This window comes from Podarcis tiliguerta, assembly GCF_965153285.1.
Source record: "Podarcis tiliguerta genome assembly, chromosome: 7".
Classification (NCBI taxonomy): domain Eukaryota; kingdom Metazoa; phylum Chordata; class Lepidosauria; order Squamata; family Lacertidae; genus Podarcis; species Podarcis tiliguerta.
Window position 1 is genome coordinate 3,688,395 of NC_139540.1, and position 19,547 is coordinate 3,707,941.

Below are 19,547 nucleotides of genomic sequence, written 5' to 3' on the forward strand. Positions count from 1 at the left end.
GTTTGACAGTGGAATTTGCTGCCAAGGAGTGTGGTGGAGTCTCCTTCTTTGGAGGTCTTTAAGCAGAGGCTTGACAACCATATGTCAGGAGTGCTCTGATGGTGTTTCCTGCTTGGCAGGGGGTTGGACTCGATGGCCCTTGTGGTCTCTTCCAACTCTATGATTCTATGAATTACTCACCCTTAGGTTCCAGGGTGGATTACAACATTAACGTACGCTTTTGAAAACAGTCGCAAAAATAAGTTGGGTCCTAAAAATAATACACCTCAAGTGTCAAAAGCCATGATCTCCCACATTTCATAGAACCAGAATTGTATAGTTGGAACACGCAGGCAAGGGAGTCCTCTGTTCAAACTCCTTGCCATGAAGGAATCTCAACTAGATCGTTAGGAAGAACTTCGAAATCGCAGTCTGGCAATATCTTAGGACCAACCAAAGGTCACAACATGGTTGCCAGCTATTGCCTTGTCCAGTTTGTGTGTTTTTGTGTGTGTGTGTGTGAGAGAGAGAGAGAGAGAGAGAGAGAGAGAGGGAAAGCTACATGCTGAAGTCCGCCTTATAATCAAGATTGTCCACTGTAGAGCAGATTGTTTCGATTCTTTAAAAAGGACTAGAAATTTGCATTTTAGCTGTAGTGCAACGAAGGAAGCAGAGCTAGTTTTGTGCTCACTTGCAACCATTTTGAGTTGGGAGTAGAACAGGGGTCGGCAACCTAAGGCCCATTGGCCAATAGCGGCCATTTTAATAATGGCTTTTTATTATACTTTTTCATGTACAGTTCCTGAGAACTCTCTTGATGTTTTCTTTATGAGGAAGTGGCTTAGAGAACCTTTGTTGTTCAGTCGCTTAGTTGTGTCTGACTCTTCGTGACCCCGTGGAGCAGAGCACGCCAGGCACTCCTGTCTACAAAAGTAAATAAATATAACCTATCGGTGTTTCAGGAGATAACAGAAATCATTGGGTTAAGGCTGACCAAAAGTCCAGAGGTAGTAGTAGTATCAATTTACGATGGGTATGGAAGGTTCGCAGGCTACGAAGGACTTGCTCCCAAATTTGTTGACAGCTGCACAAATTATTATAAGCCAGGAAGTGGAAGGGGCAAGAAGAATATAAAATGGAAGAACGGTATAAAGAGGTGTGGGGTATAGCTATTAAGGATAAATTAACATGTGCCATTAAGGTAAGACGGGAAATATGCAGGAGAAGTGATTTTGAGGAGATGATGGAGAATGTTTGTAGAATTTTGTACTGTTAAAAACGGAAAGGGGTCAGACCATCGCAAGAGGTGTTGAAATTTTGGGAGGTTGGGTAGTTCCAATGGAATGGTCTCAATGGTGGGGTGCACATTTTTATTCTTTATGATGATTTGTCAAAATAAATAAAAACTGAATCTATCGGGGATCTTTTCCTCTGACGTTTCCTCACTGAGGTCGGCTGCCTCCTGACAACATTCGTTCCAAACATTCCACCAACTATAGTTCCGTCTCCATTGTGACAGCCTTGTGCTCCTCCCCCTGGGCCTCAGCATCTTGCAACGATGGCAGGAGGGTATTCCCCTTGCGCTTTCATTGTCCAGGATGCTAAAACGCACACATAGTTGGAACAGGCAGAGCTTTTCTTACTGTCCCCCCGGTTCCAGCAGGACGTTAGCTGCCGAGTCCTGTTCCAGGGCGTGTTGGCGGTGGCCGTCTTCAGAAAAGACACGGCTGACTGACAGGTAAGAGGGCTGGGGTGGGAGCAGAGGCAATCCTGGCAGGTTTTCAACCTGTCTGTAGGTTGATCTCTGGCTACCCATTTTAATATATTTGTTTAGTTGTGTCCGACTCTTTGTGACCCCCTGGACCAGAGCACGCCAGGCACGCCTGTCTTCCACTGCCTCCCGCAGTTTGGCCAAACTCATGCTGGTAGCTTCGAGAACACTGTCCCACCATCTCGTCCTCTGTCATCCCCTTCTCCTTGTGCCCTCCATCTTTCCCAACATCAGGGTCTTTTCCAGGGAGTCTTCTCATGAGGTGGCCAAAGTCTTGGAGCCTCAGCTTCAGGATCTGTCCTTCCAGTGAGCTCTCAGGGCTGATTTCCTTCAGAATGGATAGGTTTGTTCTTCTTGCAGTCCATGGGACTCTCAAGAGTCTCCTCCAGCACCAGAATTCAAAAGCATCCATTCTTCAGTGATCAGCCTTCTTTATGGTCCAGCTTTCACTTCCATACATCACTACTGGGAAAACCATAGCTTTTACTATACGGACCTTTGTTGGCAAGGTGATGTCTCTACTTTTTAATATTATAATATAATATTATATACCAACTTTTTTTTACATTGGAACTTGTAGTCTACCTTCAATCCAATTGTCACAGCAGCTTAGAACTCAGGCTTCCTGGAGCATTTCTGTTAAAACTTGAGGCACATCATAGCCATCTTAGCTGGTGGCTATTGAAAGCCTTCTTTCCCACGATTTTGTCCAATCCTCTTTGAAAGCTGTCCTAGTGGGTGTGCTCTGGTGGCAGGGAGTTCCATAGTTTAAGCCCTTTTCTTTTTCCTGTCCTGAATCTTCTAAACATGCAGCTTCACTGGATGTCTTCAAGAGAGGGAGATGAACTTTTCTTTTTCGGCAAGAGAGTGATTTTGTAAAGGAATAAAATTCTGTGTGATTTGTATAAAGGAATACTTCTGAACATTAAAGGAATATTCTGTAGATCGGAACGAAGCAGAATTTGTCCCTGTGAAGAACTCGCCAAAGGGACCACTAGGGGGGGTGGTTGTTTGACTAAAAGGTAGCTTTCGGGCATCCACTGTTAATTCAGAATATGCAATTGTCTGTTCCCACTTCTTATGCGCTGACTCTACCCAGGGATTGGCAGGGAAACTTAGGAGTAGGGGCTTGATGGACATATCCACCCCTTTTGGTGTCTGCAGCAACTGGTAATCTCCAATAAAAATTATTGTGATGCATTAAAGGTAAAGGTACCCCTGCCCGTACGGGCCAGTCTTGACAGACTCTAGGGTTGTGCGCTCATCTCACTCTAGAGGCCGGGAGCCAGCGCTGTCCGCAGACATTTCTGGGTCACGTGGCCAGCGTTACAAGCTGCATCTGGCGAGCCAGCGCAGCACACGGAACGCTGTTTACCTTCCCGCTGGTAAGCGGTCCCTATTTATCTACTTGCATCCGGGGGTGCTTTCGAACTGCTAGGTTGGCAGGCACTGGGACCGAACGACGGGAGCGCACCCCGCCGCGGGGATTCGAACCGCCGACCATACGATCGGCAAGTCCTAGGCGCTGAGGTTTTACCCACAGCGCCACCCATCTAATGTGATCCATTAGAAGCAGGAAAACAGCCAACAGCCAAGGAGGTGGTCAGACTTTTGAATGATGAGGGAATTTAAGGTGTGCTAAAAGAGGGAACACGGGTGGCGCTGTGGGTTAAATCACCGAGCCTAGGACTTGCCGATCAGAAGGTTGGCGGTTCGAATCCCCGCGACGGGGTGAGCTCCCGTTGTTTGGTCCCTGCTCCTGCCAACCTAGCAGTTCGAAAGCACACCAGCGCAAGTAGATAAATAGGTACCACTCCGGCGGGAAGGTAAACGGTGTTTCCGTGCGCTGCTCTGCTTCGCCAGAAGCGGCTTAGTCATGCTTGTCACATGACCCGGAAGCTGTACGCCGGCTCCCTCGGCCAATAAAGCGGGATGAGCGCCACAACCCCAGAGTTGGTCACGACTGGACCTAAAGGTCAGGGGTCCCTTTACCTTTAAAAGAGGGAAAGGGGGATTGCAAAGAAACTGTATCTGCATAATAAGAACAGACAAAATGAAGCAGCAGCAACATGATACAGCGTTCACCTGCAGTGATGAAGGCAACACTTCTGTGGGAATGTTCAGGATGGCAGGATAGGATATATTGTTTATTAATATCCTTCCTAACTTGTGCTAGCAAGTTCCTTTTCTTAGTAGAGTTACATGCCCCTTTTACATTCACAGCAGATAGCTGGTTGCAGGCTCGTGTGAGCCTCTCACAATTATACAATTCAGTCTGTCTCAGATTGAATTGTACGTTCCTGGTAAGTTCCCTTAAATCCCTCTTAAAAGAATAAATACGTCACAATCTAAGTCATTAAAAGAAGTTTACTTACATCAGTTCACAGTTGGATTCCGGAAGGCAGACTTAGTTAGAAATATGTACATGTGGATCTACTCCATGTGGGGGAATAATCTCAGTGCTTCTGCTGGCTGAGATCTAGCAGAGCAGTCCTAGCTAAAAACTGGTCAAACAAAGAAGGAAGTCAAAAAGAGGGAGAGAGTGCTGCGTGACTCATCCTTTTGTTACCTGGACAGGTAAGGCCACGCCCACCTTCTATCACATGCAAAAGGAAGGATGCTCCAGCCAGGAAGAACAGGAAGTTTCGAATGGCTGGAGCAAATATTCCCTCGCATGTCTTCTCTAGCATTTCAAGGAATGTTGTACTTGACTGCCTCTCACGGATCACATCCCACAGCTTCTGAATCTCTGTCTTTTTTTGGGGGAGGGGTGGAGAAAAAGTGGGGAGAGAGCACTTTTGCACTGTTGGGCTTCCCAAAGGCCCCCGGTTGACACTGCGAGACGTGATAGGCCTTTGGTCTGATGGTAGAATTAGACCCAGGTCCCATCTGGCTAAGCATCCTCCTCTCAGCAGAATGTTTTTAAATGGTACCATCTCCTTTCGCATTCCGACCGTCCTGGCTGCATGAATCCCAAAGGAGAGAACTGTGTACAGTGGTACCTTGGGTTAAGTACTTAATTCATTCCGGAGGTCCGTTCTTAACCTGAAACTGTTCTTAACCTGAAGCACCACTTTAGCTAATGGGGCCTCCTGCTGCCACCACGCCGCCGGAGCACGATTTCTGTTCTCATCCTGAAGCAAAGCTCTTAACCCGAGGTCCTATTTCTGGGATAGCGGAGTCTGTAACCTGAAGAGTCTGTAACCTGAAGCGTATGTAACCCGAGGTACCACTGTACAGTCGTAGCTTGGATCCCGAGCACCTTGCGAGTTGAACATTTTGGCTCCTGAACTGCGCAAACCCGGAAGCTAGTGTTCCGGTTTGAGAACGTTCTTCGGAACCCGAACATCTGGCCCTGCTTCTGACTGGCTGCAGGAGCTTCCCGCAGCCAATCAGAAACCGTGCCTTTGTTTCCCACCGTTTTGGAAGTTGAACGGACTTCCGGAACAGACTCCGTTCAACTTCTAATGTACCACTGTACAGTCATACCTCTTGTTACGTTTGCTTCAGGTTAAATCTTTTCAGGTTGTGTCCCGCGGAGACCTGGAAGTACCAAAAAGGGTTACTTTCGGGTTTCGCCGCTCGCGCATGTGCAGACACTAAAAATGATGTCACGTGCATGTGCAGAAGTGTCGAATCGCAACCTGCGCATGCACAGACGCGGGTTTCGTTCTGCTCATGTTGCGAACGGGGCTCTGGAACAGATCCTGTTAGCAACCAGAGGTACCACTGTATTTCCTGTCTTAATTGTTGACATGATGATTTTATGCACCAAAGGGGACTCCTCAAGGCAGGCTGCTTCATCCTAGCGGCGGAGGAAGACACAAAATGATGAACGTTCTTCCTGTCCTACTGTTGACCACCATCTTGTGGACTAAAACGGGTGAGTCTTTGACATGACGGTCATTTGCTCCTGGAACGACCTCCTTAGCTTGGAGAAGAGAAGACTGACAGGTGAAAGGATGGCAACCTTCAAATATCTGAAGGGCTTTTCACGTGGAAGATGGAGCAAGCTTGTTTTCTGCTGCTCCAGAGGGCAGGACCTGAGTCAATGGATTCAAATTACAAGAAAGAACATTTCAACTAAGCATTGGGAAGAACATTCTGAGGGTAAGAGCTATTCGACAGAGGGATCGACCAGCTCAGAAAGTGGTGGATGTCCATTATTGGAGATTTTTAAGGTTGGAGAAGCCATCTGTCAACAACAACAACAACAACAACAACAACAACAACAACAACATATTTATACCCCGCCCATCTGGCTGGGTTTCCCCAACCACTCTAGGTCGCTTACAACACATATAAAAACATAGTATAATTTCAAATGTTGAAAACCTCCTGATATAGGGCTGCATTCAGAAGTCTTCTAAAAGTCAGATAGTTGTTTTTCTCCTTGAGTGACAGAGGAGTTCAGAATAGAAAAAGGAACACGACAAGGTTGCCCAATTTCCCCATTGCTTTTTATATCGGTCCTGGAGGTTCTGTTGAATATGATTAGAAAGGACCAATTGGTTAAAGGGATACAGGTCGGAGCCAAACAATATAAACTAAGAGCATTTGCAGATGACTTAGTTTTGACGTTACAGGAGCCAGAATCTAGTACAAAAAGAGTTTTAGAACTGATTCAGGAGTTTGGTCAAGTAGCAGGATTTAAACTGAATAAGTCAAAAACAAAGGTTTTGGAAAAGAATTTAACAGAAACTGAGAAAGAGAGGTTTCAGAATGAGACAGGTTTGAGTATTATAAATTGTAAAATAGAATGTGTGTGTGAAAGTGAAACAAGAGGAAAGCACTGCTGTGGTGTAATAATAATAACAACAACAACAACAACAAATAATTTATTTGTACCCCGCCCATCTCGCTGGGTTTCCCCAGCCACTCTGGGCGGCTTCCAACAAAGACCAAAAATACACTAAAATGTCACACATTAAAAACTTCCCTGAACAGGGCTGCCTTCGGATGTCTTCTAAATGTCAGATAGTTGTTTATCTCCTTGACATCTGATGGGAGGGTGTTCCACAGGGTGGGTGCCACTACCGAGAAGGCCCTCTGTCTGGTTCACTGTAACTTGGCTTCTCACAATGAGGGAACTGCCAGAAGGCCCTCGGTGCTGGACCTCAGTGTCCAGGAAGAACGATGGGGGTGGAGACGCTCCTTCAGGTATACTGGACCGAGGCCGTTTAGGGCTTTCAAGGTCAGCATCAACACTTTGAATTGTGCTTGGAAATGTACTGGGAGCCAATGTGGGTCTTTCAAGACCGGTATTATGTGGTCTCGGTCCAGAATTCTTTGGCCCCGATTCCTGCATTGCAGGAGGTTGGACTAGATGATCCTTGGGGCTTCCCTTCCAACTCTACAATTCTGTGATTCTTGTGGGCATCTTAGAAAGGAGCACAAGGTCATGGTTTGGCCCTGCAGCCAGCCACCCATGATTGGTTGCTCAGATGCCCTCTTAAGAGACTTACTGGGGAGAAACCTGGGGATCTCTGGTTACCGTATTTTTCGCTCCATAACCTGACCATAAGACGTATCTAATTTTAGAGGAGGAAAACAAGAAACAAAATATTCTGAATGAAACAGTGGATGTATGATTCTTGTGGTTCATGCTATGGCCACAGACATGTGATTTGATGGTGAATTTGGGGTGACCCAGTGCAAAGATCCTGAGGATCCATGTGGATCTGTGCTTTGTAACCACATTTTTGCACCATTGCAGCCCCAGGAAACAGTGGATACGTGATTTTTTTGGTGCAGGCTGTAGCCATGGACATTGTATTGTATCGTGAAACCTTTATTGGCATCACATGCAACATCCAAAACAAATCAATACAGAATTACCACTTCCCCAGTGGCACAAAATATTTGCTAAAAGAAAGGAGGCATTCGCTCCATAAGACGCAGACATTTCCCCTTACTTTTTAGGAAGAAAAAAGTGTGTCTTATGGAGCGAAAAATACGATAGGTTGTTCTGGTACTTAGCCTGTTTCTTTTGAAAGTCCTAGCAAAGACAGATTTCTCCCCCATCTTTACTGTGTGTGTTTTATTTTATTTTAAAAAGTTGCTTGTTCCTTGCAGCTTCTTCCCTGGAATGTTATACCTGCAATGAAACAAAATATTCTGGTTGTGACACTGTTGTGAACTGTTCTAAAACAGATCGCTTCTGCACGCGTTACACTGGTAAGCATGGGGAGGCTGAGTGTAGCCATTGCGCCTAGTAGCCATCAGTAGCCCTCTCATCAGAGCCAGTGTGGTGTAGTGGTTGAGAGCGGTAGTCTCGTAATCTGGTGAACCGGGTTCGATTCCCCGCTCCTCCACATGTAGCTGCTGGGTGTCCTTGGGCCAGTCACACTTCTCTGAAGTCTCTCAGCCCCACTCACCTCACAGAGTGTTTGTTGTGGGGGAGGAAGGGAAAGGAGAATGTTAGCCGCTTTGAGACTCCTTAAAGGGAGTGAAAGGCGGGATATCAAATCCAAACTCTTCTTCTTCTTCTTCTCCTCCTCCATGAATTTGTCTAATTCTTTTTCAAAGCCATCTAAATTGGTAGCCATCACTGCTTCATGGGGAAATGAGTTCCATAGTTTAACTATGGATGCATGAAAAAGTATGTTATTCATTTGGTCCTTAGTTTTCCAGCGTTCATCTTCCCTGGATGCCCATGAATTCAAGAGTTAGGAGAGTGGGAGAAAAACTGTCTCTCTCCACTTTCTCCAGGTTATGCATTATGTTGCCTTTTGCTTGCCTTTTCTCGAAAACCAATGAAACAATAAAATTATAGCTTTCTGTGGGTTAAACCACAGAGCCTAGGACTTGCCGATCAGAAGGTTGGCGGTTTGAATCCCCGTGACGGGGTAAGCTGCCCTTGTTCGGTCCGTGCTCCTGCCAACCTATCAGTTCGAGAGCACGCCAATGCAAGTAGATAAATAGGTATTGCTCTGGTGAGAAGGTAAACGGTGTTTCCGTGTGCTGCTCTGGTTCGCCAGAAGCGGCTTAGTCATGCTGGTCACATGACCTGGAAGCTGTACGCCGGCTCCCTCGGCCAATAAAGCGAGATGAGTGCCACAACCCCAGGGTCGTCCGCGACTGGACCTAATGGTCAGGGGTCCCTTTACCTTTAACCATGGCCCACGCAGGTGGCGCTGTGGGTTAAACCACAGAGCCTAGGACTTGTCGATCAGAAGGTCGGCGGTTCGAATCCCTGCGACGGGGTGAGCTCCCGTTGCTCAGTCCCTGCTCCTGCCAACCTAGCAGTTCGAAAGCACCTCAAAGTGCAAGTAGATACAGTGGTGCCTCGCAAGACGAAAAGAATCTGTTCCGCGAGTCTCTTCGTCTAGCGGTTTTTTCGTCTTGCGAAGCAACCCTATTAGCGGATTAGCGCTATTAGCGGTTTAGCGGCTATTAGCGGCTATTAAAAGCTTAAGGGATTAGCGGATTAGCTACTAAAAGGCTATTAGCAGCTTAGTGCCTTAGAAAAAGGGGGTGGGGAGCGAAAAAAAATCGCAAGAATCGCAAGACATTTTCGTCTTGCGAAGCAAGCCCATAGAGAAATTCGTCCTGCGAAGCGCATTGAAAAACGGAAAACCCTTTCGTCTAGCGGGTTTTCTGTCTTGCGAGGCATTCGTCTTGCGGGGCACCACTGTAAATAGGTACCACTCCAACGGGAAGGTAAACGGCGTTTTCGTGCGCTGCTCTGGTCCGCCAGAAACAGCTTAGTCATGCTGGCCACATGACCTGGAAGCTGTATGCCAGCTCCCTCGGCCAATAAAGTGAGATGAGCACCGCAACCCCAGGGTCGTCCGCGACTGGACCTAATGGTCAGGGGTCCCTTTACCTTTACCTTTAACCATGGCCCTTTCCCATCCTCTCCCTTTTAGAAACAACCTCTTCCACCGGCTATGCTGTGGAGCAAGGCTGCTCCAACACTTGCTTGATCGCCAAGATTAGTTGGCCGTCGCTGTATACTTTCACCTGCTGTCAAGAGGACAGGTGCAACGGCACAGCGAATGTAAGGTTTGGCATGCTTATGCTGGTGGTGCTGGTTGTCATCAGAGCTTTGATTTGACCAGGAACCGAGACCCCGGGTGGGCAGAACGAAACTAAGGCGAAGCCCCTGCCCAGAAAGCAAGTCGTCTATCTCGGCGGCCAGTTTTAGCCAAGGCGCACAGAGTAATCCCACCACCAAAAAGGCCCTGTACCTTATATTTTTATTATTATTGCTGTGTTGCGTTCTGGACACTCTGTTTCAGGGAGTAAAGTCTAGTACCACCAGTGGCAGACTGATGTACCAAAAGCTGGACTTCTGGGACAGTTTGGAGGCTTGGGTCAGCTTGTGGCCATTACGTCATGTCTGATAGCTCATGCCAAAAGAAAAAAGAGTAATGAAAAGACTGAACCCCTTCCAGGGAGATTTTAATCGTAATTCAGAAGAAAGGAGAGTTAAATGACAAACATCCCCAAGCAAAAGTTACATGGCTCAGTAGCTGAGCTTTGTGGGGATCACTGGACCTTCGGGAAATGAATGGACACTAAACAGCAGCGAACTCTTCTCGAGCCAGCGTCGCCTTTTTGTACTTTTAAATGATGTGTGAGTTTTTCAGAAACTGCTAATAAAAGCTTTTTGTCCCATATATCTGAGAGGCTTCTTTTTGCTTCTTCCCAGTTCTGAATTCTGAGTGGTCTTGCGGCTACGGAAATAATAATAATAATAATAATAATAATAATAATAATAATAATAATAATTTATTTAAACCCCGCCCATCTGGCTGAGTTTCCCCAGCCACTCTGGGCGGCTTCCAATCAAGTGTTAAAAATAATACAGCATTAAATATTAAAAACTTCCCTAAATAGGGCTGCCTTCAGATGTCTTTTAAAGATAAGATAACTACTTATTTCCTTCACATCTGAAGGGAGGGTGTTCCATAGGGCGGGTGCCGCTACCGAGAAGGCCCTCTGCCTGGTTCCCTGTAACCTCACTTCCTGGAATGAGGGAACTGCCAGAAGGCCCTTGGCGCTGGATCTCAGTGTCTGAGCTGGATGGTGGGGTACAGACGCTCCTTCAGGTATACTGGGTCGTTTAGGGCTTTAAAGGTCAGCACCAACACTTTGAATTGTGCTCGGAAACGGACTGGGAGCCAATGCAGATCTCTCAGGACCAGTGTTATAGAATCACAGAATCATAGAGTTGGAAGAGACCACAAGGGCCATCGAGTCCAACCCCCTGCCAAGCAGGAAACACCATCAGAGCACTCCTGACATATGGTTGTCAAGCCTCTGCTTAAAGACCTCCAAAGAAGGAGACTCCACCACACTCCTTGGCAGTAAATTCCACTGTTATGTGGTCCCGGTGGCTATACCCAGTCACCAGTCTAGCTGCCGCATTCTGGATTAACACAGTGGTACCTTGGGTTAAGTGCTTAATTCGTTCCGGAGGTCCGTTCTTAACCTGAAACTGTTCTTAACCTGAAGCACCACTTTAGCTAATGGGGCCTCTTGCTGCTGCCGCGCCGCCGGAGCACAATTTCTGTTCTCATCCTGAAGCAAAGTTCTTAACTCGAGGTACTATTTCTGGGTTAGCGGAGTCTGTAACCTGAAGCATATGTAACCCAAGGTACCACTGTGGTTTCGAACAGTCACTGTTGATTTTTTGGATCCCTGTACCACACTTGAGGAGGGACGCGGGTGGCGCTGTGGGCTAAAGCCTCAGCGCCTAGGGCTTGCCGATCGAAAGGTCGGCGGTTCGAATCCCCGCGGCGGGGTGCGCTCCCGTTGTTCGGTCCCAGCGCCTGCCAACCTAGCAGTTCGAAAGCACTCTCGGGTGCAAGTAGATAAATAGGGACCCCTTACTAGCGGGAAGGTAAACGGCGTTTCCGTGTGCGGCTCTGGCTCGCCAGATACAGCTTGTCACGCTAGCCACGTGACCCGGAAGTGTCTGCGGACAGCGCTAGCTCCTGGCCTATAGAGTGAGATGAGCGCACAACCGTAGAGTCTGTCAAGACTGGCCCGTACGGGCAGGGGTACCTTTACCTTTTTACCACACTTGAATCAGCGTCTGAATGAGCTTCTCCACAGTCGTACAGTCTACAGCACAGAGACGACTTTTGCATATAGTCCACAAATTCTCATTGGGATTTACGTCCAGTTATTTCCCTGGCCAATCAAGTACCTGTATTTGCTGCTCTGTCATGAATTTCTTCACCACTTTCGATGTGTGACAGGGGGTTAAATCCTGCTGCAATATCACAGTACCGCCAGGATTCCTCTTTACCAGCTCTGGAATAACTCTCTTTCGTAGAACCTCAATATATTCTGGCGAGCGCATCACTCCTATTGGCTGCAGGCTTCCGACACCATAACGATCAACTGACTTTTCGTGTTTGTTTTGAGTACAGGATGACGAGTAAGATAGAAAACATGCTTTTTTTCAATTAATTTGCACAAGGGTATATGATATAAGCTCCTGCCAACCTAGCAGTTCAAAAGAACGTCAAAGTGCAAGTAGATATGTAGGTACCGCTCCGGCGGGAAGGTAAACGGCATTTCCGTGGGCTGCTCTGGTTCGCCAGAAGCGGCTTAGTCATGCTGGCCACATGACCTGGAAGCTGTACGCCGGCTCCCTCGGCCAATAAAGCGAGATGAGTGCAGCAACCCCAGAGTCGATCATGACTGGATCTAATGGTCAGGGGTCCCTTTACCTTGTATGATATAAGTAATGGGCCCCGCCTGCTAGCCTGCTCCCTAAAATATCACTGGTTCGCTCATTTCTATATATATAGGGTGCTTACATTCTGCATGTGCAAATGACTTTAGATACTTTTTAGGTCCATAAATTACCATATAGCATATATTCAATACAAGAAAACAGCGGCCATTTGTTGTTGACATAGGACGGCTGGACATATAAAGGGCCCCATTACCTTCAGTAGCTTACGGCCACATCAAACCCCAATCCAGCCCTGACCACAATACCACTTTAAACTGTCATGGCTTCCCCCAAAGAATTCTGGGAGATGTAGTTTGTTCAGGGTGTTCTGAGTCCTTAGGGGACTTCCATTCCCTTCAAGGAATCACCATTCCCATAGTGGTTCTACAATCAATCCGTCTTCACGGGGAACTCTGGGAATTGTTCATTTTTTGCCCAGGTGTCTCCACCTTGCTTATTGTATTTAATCACAAGCGAGAGGAGTAAAGCTCCTGTCAATCAGAAGAGAAAAAAGAACAGCAGGCTTGCAAAGGGGAAGAAAGGAAAAAGAATTCACCGTTCAGCCGGTTTCAGGTAAGTTGCATGAAACCGCCCAAGTCTTAACATTATCGTATTGTTCTGGGCAATTCAATATGAGAAAAATACCCCGACCGCACATGTCAGTTCACACTGTTGGTAAAAGAAAACGACAGCACAGATGCTGTTTCCGTGGGCCTTCTAAAGCTCTCTGCGGGCGAATTTGCCTGTCATCTCTGTGGAAAGGTGTGTTCAGAACAGTTGACACGAACCGTATCCTAGATGGTGTCTTGGACTAATATCTGGATTTTCATTGCAAGAAAACAAAGCCCAAATCAAAGAGGTCCTCACACTGGCTTACTAGTAGCACAGGTGAAAAGGATCTAGGAGTCTTAGCAGGCCACAAACTGAACAGGAGTCAGCAGAGTGATGCAGCAAGAAAAAAAAGTGGATGCTATTCTAGCCTGCATCAACAGAAGTACAGTGTCCAGGTCAAGGGAACTCATCGCGTTACTCTATTCTGCCTTGGTCAGACCTCACCTGGAGTTCTGTGTCTGGTTGTGGACAACACAGTCTAAGAAAAATATTGACAAGCTGGAAGTTGTGCAGGGTGTGGGAATGTTCAGGGAGGCAGGAGAGGATATATTGTTTATTAATATCCTTCCTAACTTGTGCTAGCAAGTTCCTTTTCCTAGTAGAGTTTCACATTCCCCTTTTAAACGCACAGCGAATAACTGGTTGCAGGCTTGTGTAAGCCTCTCACTATTAGGTTCCTGGTAAGTTCCCTTTTATCCCTCTCAAAAGAATAAACACGCCACAATCTTGTTTAAAGTATATAAAAGAAGTTTACTCACATTCAGTTCACAGTTGGATCCCTGAAGGCAGACTTGTAAACTGAAGCGTATGTAACCTGAAGCGTATGTAACCCAAGGTACCACTGTATTTAAGTCAATAAATAATAATAAAAACAAATGAAGAACAATTTCGATAGAAAGAGCAACGATAACAGCCAAAGTGCATGGCACAAAGCTTTGCACCGAATCTCGATAAATAAACCAGGGATCAATAAATCCCTCTGCAAAAAATTTGAAGCTCTCTTTGCACTGGGAAGCCACTGATCCGCTCTGATCTTTCCGTACCACCTCAGTAAAAATGATTCATCGTATCCACTAACAGGATTCCAGGAAGCGATCACTGGGCACGAGATGCAGCAAAGCAGCTTTACACTGCAAGGCGCTATTCTCAAACCGTGGGTACACAGGATAAAAGCCTTAGGCTAAATGTTATCAAACCATGATTGTGGTGCAGCAAAAAGCTGCCCTCTGGCAGTTGCAGAACAAGAAAGGCCAAATCTCTGAAAATTCTCAGTAAAGGCACAGGAGATTTAGGCTGACTCAGCCAGAGAAGGAAACATTTTTCAACCCTGAAAGAGTAGGGTTGCCAGACCTCCCCCTCCAGGGCTGACTTGATGCCTTCAGGTTTGCCTGCCGCCCCCCCCTCCCATAGCAGCGGGAGGGCTTGAATCCCCAGGTAGAAGGGAACACATTGTATTTCTTTATTTTTTTAAAAAAATAAGAAGACAGTGCCCGAAGCTTTCAAGCTTCAGACAGGTAGGAGCTGGCATCAAATTATTGCCTAGTGTCAAGAACTGAAGCCTCCATCTTTGCCTGGCTCCCTCCTGGCAAGTGGAGGGTTAAATATCCAGGTGAGCGAGACAGCCTTTAAGCATAAAAACAGTTAACAAGAAGATTGCGCATGTAGCTTGCAAGTTTTAGCCTGGCAAGAACCAGCATATATATATATATATATATATGCTTTCGTAGATTTTCACGGGTACAGGAATGCAGGTTTTGGTGTCCTCGGGTGTCTTCCCGTGTAAAAGTTGGGGTGTCTAGGCGACGTTTCGACGAGGTCTCACTCGTCATCTTCAGGCTGGTGCTTTCGGCTTCTTGTTACTGGAACAGAGCAGGATCTCAGTGTTTGAGTTCCTATAAATACTGTTGAGGAGGTGTGGTGTATAGCCTCCAATGTTCTGGGCAGAGAGGAGGTTCCCAGGCTAGTGTGCCTTTTCTTCTTTTGTTCCTTAATTACTTGAGGGATATCTTGAGTGATTTCTTGAGTGATTTCCTGAATCCCACTTAGGTGGGTCATTAGGTGTGGATTAGTTGCTAAAGCTTTCGTGTCTTGAACTCTTGAACTTTGTGAAGAGTTTTTCTGAGAAGATGGCTGTACTGCATTTGGTTGTGCTCTGGCTTGGCTTCGTGTATAGGGGCGAGCTGTGGTTTTGTGGCCTGTGCCAGCCAGATCTGTGTAGGGATTGCAGGGGGGTGCAGCATCCGGAGGTGCCACCCTGGTTTGGCTACTGGATGGTGTCTGTAATTTATCTGTGGAGAGGGTCTGGGTTTGGGTCTGGTGTGGTTGATTGGTGATGGCGTTCTGTGTGCCTCTGGATCTGGTGTCAGATTTTGTGGGGAGGGCTAATTTCCAGATGTCTGGCAAGCGGGATGTGTCGTCACGCTTGTTCATGTTGTGAGGGTGTTTCTCTATCTCGATGGCTTCCATGATTATTCTCTTATGGTGATGTTCCATGTTAAAGAGCAATTTGGAATCTGCAAAATTAATTTCGTGTCCTGTTTCTTTCATGTGTTGGAAAAGAGAGGAAGTTTTTTCTTCTTTTTTGACGGCATTCTTGTGTTCTGCGATCCGTGCATTTATTCGTCTGTTTGTTTGTCCAATGTACGTGGCTGGGCAGACTTTGCAGGGTATTTCATAGACCCCTTGGTTTTCCAACTGAATTTTATCCTTGGGGTTTCTGAGGATATTGGCTATTTTTTGGTTGGTGCAAAAGGCTGTTTTGATATTGTGTTTATGGAGGATTTTGCTAATTTTATCTGTAGTGCCCTTGATATAAGGAAGGAGGGCTATGCCATTGTTTTCTTCTGTGTCTTGGTTTTTGGGGGGTGTTTCTTTTTGGATTAGCTTCGTAACCCTGTTTTGCTGGTATCCATTGGCAATTAACACATTTGAGAGATTCTGTAACTCAGTTGTCAAGTGGTCTTCGTCAGCCAGGCGTTTGGTTCTGGAGATGAGAGTCTTGGCTACGGAGTTTATTTGTGCAGGGTGGTGGTGTGATTGTGCATGTAAGTAGCGGTTGGTGTGTGTTTTTTTCCGGTAGATAGTGTGTCCTAGGGAGCCATCAGGTTTTTTGTAGATTAGGACGTCAAGGAAGGGAAGTTGGTTGTTGGCTTCTATTTCCATAGTGAATTGTATTTTGGGGTGTAGGCTGTTGAGATGTGTGAGGAAGCTATCCAGTTTTTCCTTCCCGTGTGGCCAAATTACAAAGGTGTCGTCAACATATCTGAGCCAAAGTTTGGGTTTGTGTTCTGACTTGTCTAAAGCATTGGTTTCAAAGTGTTCCATGTACAGGTTAGCGATGACCGGTGAGAGGGGTGATCCCATAGGTGCTCCTTCTATCTGTTTGTATCTTTGTCCATTGTGGATGAAGTACGTGTTGGTTAGGCAGTGGTTGGTCAGGTCCAAGATGTATTCGGGGGGATTGTATTTGTTTTGAATGGCTGTCAAGGCTTCATTAATGGGCACTTGTGTGAAGAGAGATACAACATCGAAGCTCACAAGTAGGTCATTGGGTTGTAGGTTTTGCTTCTTTATTGTTTCTATGAACTGGAAGGAGTTTGGAACGTGTGAAGAGATGGATTCTGCATAGGGCTGAAGTTGCTTGGCGAGAAATTTAGCGAGATTTTGTAGAGGTGAGCCTATGGAGCTGACTATTGGTCTGAGTGGTGTTCCTTCTTTGTGTATCTTGGGGAGGCCGTAGAGTTTGGGGCATCTGGATGATTTTTCTCTGGGGATGATTCTTAGCTGGATTTCTTCACTGATAGGAGAGGCTTTTATATATATATATATATATGCAAAACCTGCATATATATATATATATATATATATATATATGCTTTCGTAGATTTTCACGGGTACAGGAATGCAGGTTTTGGTGTCCTCGGGTGTCTTCCCGTGTAAAAGTTGGGGTGTCTAGGCGACGTTTCGACGAGGTCTCACTCGTCATCTTCAGGCTGGTGCTTTCGGCTTCTTGTTACTGGAACAGAGCAGGATCTCAGTGTTTGAGTTCCTATAAATACTGTTGAGGAGGTGTGGTGTATAGTCTCCAATGTTCTGGGCAGAGAGGGGGTTCCCAGGCTAGTGTGCCTTTTCTTCTTTTGTTCCTTAATTACTTGAGGGATATCTTGAGTGATTTCTTGAGTGATTTCCTGAATCCCACTTAGGTGGGTCATTAGGTGTGGATTAGTTGCTAAAGCCTTCGTGTCTTGAACTCTTGAACTTTGTGAAGAGTTTTTCTGAGAAGATGGCTGTACTGCACTTGGTTGTGCTCTGGCTTGGCTTCGTGTATAGGGGCGAGCTGTGGTTTTGTGGCCTGTGCCAGCCAGATCTGTGTAGGGATTGCAGGGGGGTGCAGCATCCGGAGGTGCCACCCTGGTTTGGCTACTGGATGGTGTCTGTAATTTATCTGTGGAGAGGGTCTGGGTTTGGGTCTGGTGTGGTTGATTGGTGATGGCGTTCTGTGTGCCTCTGGATCTGGTGTCAGATTTTGTGGGGAGGGCTAATTTCCAGATGTCTGGCAAGCGGGATGTGTCGTCACGCTTGTTCATGTTGTGAGGGTGTTTCTCTATCTCGATGGCTTCCATGATTATTCTCTTGTGGTGATGTTCCATGTTAAAGAGCAATTTGGAATCTGCAAAATTAATTTCGTGTCCTGTTTCTTTCATGTGTTGGAAAAGAGAGGAAGTTTTTTCTTCTTTTTTGACGGCATTCTTGTGTTCTGCGATCCGTGCATTTATTCGTCTGTTTGTTTGTCCAATGTACGTGGCTGGGCAGACTTTGCAGGGTATTTCATAGACCCCTTGGTTTTCCAACTGAATTTTATCCTTGGGGTTTCTGAGGATATTGGCTATTTTTTGGTTGGTGCAAAAGGCTGTTTTGATATTGTGTTTATGGAGGATTTTGCTAATTTTATCTGTAGTGCCCTTGATATAAGGAAGGAGGGCTATGCCATTGTTTTCTTCTGTGTCTTGGTTTTTGGGGGGTGTTTCTTTTTGGATTAGCTTCGTAACCCTGTTTTGCTGGTATCCATTGGCAATTAACACATTTGAGAGATTCTGTAACTCAGTTGTCAAGTGGTCTTCGTCAGCCAGGCGTTTGGTTCTGGAGATGAGATTCTTGGCTACGGAGTTTATTTGTGCAGGGTGGTGGTGTGATTGTGCATGTAAGTAGCGGTTGGTGTGTGTTTTTTTCCGGTAGATAGTGTGTCCTAGGGAGCCATCAGGTTTTTTGTAGATTAGGACGTCAAGGAAGGGAAGTTGGTTGTTGGCTTCTATTTCCATAGTGAATTGTATTTTGGGGTGTAGGCTGTTGAGATGTGTGAGGAAGCTATCCAGTTTTTCCTTCCCGTGTGGCCAAATTACAAAGCTAGCCTAACCAAAATCAATCCAGATGAAGCCAATAAAATCAGACTTGAAGTCACCAACATCCTCTGCTCCAGCAAACCACCCAGAAGCAATTTACACAAAGAAGAACAGAAAGCACTCACCAACCTGAGGAAAGACAACAACATAATCATTCTCCCAGCAGACAAAGGTAATGCCACTGTTGTGATGAACACATCGGACTACCAAGCAAAACTATCAAATCTACTCCAAGACCCTACCTACCAACCTATAAAAACAGATCCCACCACCTATCTGGAAAAAACCACCAAATCCAAAATAAAAGCCTCTCCTATCAGTGAAGAAATCCAGCTAAGAATCATCCCCAGAGAAAAATCATCCAGATGCCCCAAACTCTACGGCCTCCCCAAGATACACAAAGAAGGAACACCACTCAGACCAATAGTCAGCTCCATAGGCTCACCTCTACAAAATCTCGCTAAATTTCTCGCCAAGCAACTTCAGCCCTATGCAGAATCCATCTCTTCACACGTTCCAAACTCCTTCCAGTTCATAGAAACAATAAAGAAGCAAAACCTACAACCCAATGACCTACTTGTGAGCTTCGATGTTGTATCTCTCTTCACACAAGTGCCCATTAATGAAGCCTTGACAGCCATTCAAAACAAATACAATCCCCCCGAATACATCTTGGACCTGACCAACCACTGCCTAACCAACACGTACTTCATCCACAATGGACAAAGATACAAACAGATAGAAGGAGCACCTATGGGATCACCCCTCTCACCGGTCATCGCTAACCTGTACATGGAACACTTTGAAACCAATGCTTTAGACAAGTCAGAACACAAACCCAAACTTTGGCTCAGATATGTTGACGACACCTTTGTAATTTGGCCACACGGGAAGGAAAAACTGGATAGCTTCCTCACACATCTCAACAGCCTACACCCCAAAATACAATTCACTATGGAAATAGAAGCCAACAACCAACTTCCCTTCCTTGACGTCCTAATCTACAAAAAACCTGATGGCTCCCTAGGACACACTATCTACCGGAAAAAAACACACACCAACCGCTACTTACATGCACAATCACACCACC

General features: G+C 46.1%; 1 long non-coding RNA gene across 1 annotated transcript; it reads left to right on the forward strand.

Moving 5' to 3' along the window:
• The first annotated feature begins 172 nt into the window (after window positions 1-172).
• Window positions 173-10,374, forward strand: LOC310681400. Its single transcript, XR_014513246.1, has 4 exons — window positions 173-1,717; window positions 5,528-5,633; window positions 7,826-7,927; window positions 9,622-10,374. It is a non-coding gene; the product is annotated as an uncharacterized lncRNA (long non-coding RNA).
• Window positions 10,375-19,547: the final 9,173 nt, after the last annotated feature.